Below are 4042 nucleotides of genomic sequence, written 5' to 3' on the forward strand. Positions count from 1 at the left end.
GATTGAAGCAGTAAGTCAACGTGATTAAACTCATGAATTAAAAGATCACTATGGCTACTCTGAGGGGAAAGAATTGGTAGGAGGCAATATTGGAAGAAGGAAGTGCATCAGTTAGGATGTTTTAGCACATCAACAGGTTATAGGTGTAAAAGGTATTGATCCCCTCTGCCCTTGGTGTAAACAGGAGAGAACGAGGTTGGCCAAAGCTGTGGGGCTGTTCTGGCCATAGAAAGATTCATCCTTTAACCAGAGAATGCTGAAAAATGAGCACCATCTTCCATGTCTCCCACAATGTAAAAAATATTGGAAAGCTCTGCTTCAATACATATTTTTCATGCTTTCTGGGCATCAGGCTTCTTTAATACACTCTATCTATGTTTAAAGAATTTCCCACTTGGAAACCAGCCTCCAAGATAACTGCTAGTGATCCCCATGTCCTAGCATTTGCTGCCTTGAGTGATACCCTCCCACACGGCACCAGGGTTAGTGTGTGTAACCAACAGAACACAACAGAAGTGATGGCATATCACTTAAAAGATTAGGTTATAAAAGATGGTGGCTTATGTCTTGAGCTCCCTCTCTTGCTTTTTCTTTTTTTCTCTCTCTTGTCACTCACTCTGGAATAGTCAGCTGCCATTTCTTAAGAAAACCCCAGTATCCTTGTAGAGAGGCCTGCATGATGAGAAACTGAGACTTCCAGCCAATAGCTAACCAGTAGGCATTATTGAAAACAGCCCCAGTCAAGCCTTCAGATGATGCAGCTCTGGCCAGCAAGTTGACTGGAATTTCATGGCAGACCCTGAACCAGAACCACGCACCTAAACTGCTTCTCAATTTCTGACACTTAGAAACTAAAAAATGATAAATATGTGCTGTTTTAAGCCGTTCATTGTGGGGGTAATTTGTTACATAACAACAGATGATGAATGCATCCCCTTTGTGAACCCTGCTACCACACTCAGCCTCCCTTGCAGTCCTGACCTTTGTCAACATTATCCTCCTGCCTGAGACTTCAACTTAGGAAAGAATGATATGAAGAAGCCAGTAATGCAGAGAACAAATTCCGGTGAAGGTGGTGGAGGGAAATTTTGCTTTCAGAGGAGGCAGAGGTAAAGTTGCCAGTGGGGAATCTTGTGCCCACCTCTGTCCCTGTGAATTGCTGTGCTGTATCCAGCAGTGGTAGGAGTGGTAGGGTGAGCATTGGAGCTGTCTGCTGACAGAACATGGATATTGTCTCTGGCTACCTGACCCCCAAGCCTGATTCACTCCAGGATATTCTTTCATACATTTTGTTTAAACTATCTAGTGAGCTCTGTTATTGGCAACTAGGAACTCAGACTGACATAAAAACCTTTGAAGGCAAGTGACAGAAAACGCTGCCTCAAAGTAGCTTAAATAATATGGAATGAACTAGTTCCTTAACAGTAAGTGCAGAAGAAGGGACTGCATGGGGTGAATCGCCAAGATTCTGGGTCCACTGTACTGGAGCGCTCAAGCCTGGGCCTTTCCCTGTGCATTTCGTCATCCTCTCTGGCTGGTGGCAGTTTGACTATAGCATTCTCTTTGTAATAGTGAGGCACCTTATTCAGCAGCCCTCTATAGACTTTCCTTCATGTCTCATTAGCCCTAATTATGTCAGGTGCTCCATCCTAAACCTAACACCGGAAAGAAGAATGGTTTTACCACAACTGCCTTGGACTAATTAGTTTTGACCTCCAAGATCTGGGAAAGAAGTCAGACTCCTTTAAAGCACCTGGCTAGGTGGAAGAAGGTAGGCTATATTTAAAAAATAGGGCTTTTCTGTAGATTGGTAGATACTGAGTAAGCAACAATACTGTCTGCTTTAGGCAGTTATTACAGGATGCAGGCAGAGGGTGATGGTGGCTTGTATTAGGGTAACAGAGTAGGGGCAGAGAGAAGGACATACCTAAAAGCAACAAGATTTGCTGATGTTTTGGATTAGGAGGGAGAAGGGAAAAAATGAGATAGAAGGAATGATGCATTAGTTTAGACCTGAGCAATTAAATCAATAATTTACTTAGGTAAGAAAGGTTGGGTAGAAACAGGTTGAGGTGAAGGTGAAGTTACACATTTGAATAGTTGCACATAGATTAACACATGAATTTGAAGCTAAAAGGGAGATCATGGCTGATTATATAAACTTGAGAGTCATCAGCATAAAGAAGGAATTTAAAACCACGGAACTGAGTGAAATCCTTAGGAACAAGGGTAGCAAGGGAGGAATGCAGGTCTGAGAACCAAACTCTGTGGCATGCCAACAGTTAGAGGTCAGGGAGAAGAGGGGAAGCCAGTGAAAGAGAAAGAAAGAGAGTAGCCCGTGAGAAAAGAAGAAGACCAAAGCACATCTCAGAGGTCCAAGTGGTTAGCTGTCCAGCCTCCCGAGTCCCAATTCCTCCCTACCCTCACCTCACCCCAGTCCATTCCTGGCTGTCTATATTTGAAGGTAATGACCAGTTTCCACATTTTAACTTGCATCTGTGTTTGAAGTTTCATATAACAGATTGACTTTAAGTGAGTTTCACTGTCAATTGAGCCTAACCACTGCTAGATACTGAAGAAAAATAGGGACCGAATCGAAACAAAAGAAAAACTCCAATGCTTTATAAAACCTGTCTACTGTTTCTTTCTTGAATAATACATGCAAGACATTTTCCTCATAAATGTCACAGTAAATGACTGAAAACCAGCCTCCACAAACAAGCTTTGAATATGTCTTCTAGTATTCCGCAAATTTTAAAACATGAAGACCATCTCCTACTATTTGATTCAAGTAGTATTCTTAAAGAAGTTCACAAATAACATTATATTGCTTTAAACGAACTACTATTTCAAACAGGACAAATGATATGTAATGAACTTTTTTATGTCTTAAAAAATTAAGATGTATTTTAATCAATGGAGGTTAAAGTTATAGTTTAAAAGGTATCTGTCTTCTAATTAAGATATACCTCTTCTAATTAAACCCTCCAAGTCAGGCAGCCATCTACAGTTCATTGAAGTTCAGATTTTGCATAAAAACTCATTATCTAAACTTAATGAGTTTTTCCTCCTTTCAATACACCACACTCTCAGAAAGGGTCTAAACCGAGAAGACCCTTTAAGAAATGCAAAATAAGACCTCACCTTGGCTCACTGCTGTGCACTGACAAACCTGAGAAATTCTAATTCTCCTTGGAAAGCAATAGTCTTCCATGGGGAATAAAAAGTTTTAAAAGAAAAACAAACTATATTTTTTGTTATATCCACATGTATCTTGAGATACTGGTTTATATTGCAATAGATAAGAGTCCATTACTTCCTCTACTGGCCAAGCCTAGAAAAAGAGTTACTCTATTCCCAACAAGAAGGAAGAGGTGTTATTTAAAACACACACACACACACACACACACACACACACTCTCTCTCTCTCTCTCTCTCTCTCTCTCACCCCCCACACACAGCACGTATCTTAGAGATCTGTATGAAAAGGAGTGAAAAATGATAACAGAGAAACTTAGTGAGCTACTACCCAGATGGAAGTAGAGAAAACATATTTATGTGGTAATGAACAGCAATTATTTTGCAGTTATTGAATAGAAAGAAAATGTTCAGTTATTAGAAAATTTCTATGCAAAGTATGAACTTTGGTGAGTTGCAGATAGAGAAATTGAAGTCTCTGTGGTGAAGGAAGGTAACTCTAATGCACATGGACATTAAAGGCTGAAGTGCAGAAGAAAAGTAGCTAAGGACCAGGAAAAAGCCAGTTGGAAGGATTCAGACCACAGTGGAATCGCTGACTGATTAATTAGGATCACAGATTGATTGATTAGTCACGTAGGACTAGATTAGAAGAATAACAACAGCACAGAGTGTTTTGTTTATAGTCTGTAGTATAATCACCTGGGCTTTAATCAATTCTTTAGTAAGCTGCGTATAATTCATTTCAATGTGTGCATTTGGTTCTCCTGCATTTGTCCAGGGGGTCATAAGAGTCTGAAAGACTGTATATCAAATTTGAAAAATCCTGCCAGATAATTCTAAT

The sequence above is a fragment of the Mandrillus leucophaeus genome, unplaced genomic scaffold, assembly GCF_000951045.1.
Source record: "Mandrillus leucophaeus isolate KB7577 unplaced genomic scaffold, Mleu.le_1.0 Scaffold1237, whole genome shotgun sequence".
Lineage (NCBI taxonomy): Eukaryota > Metazoa > Chordata > Mammalia > Primates > Cercopithecidae > Mandrillus > Mandrillus leucophaeus.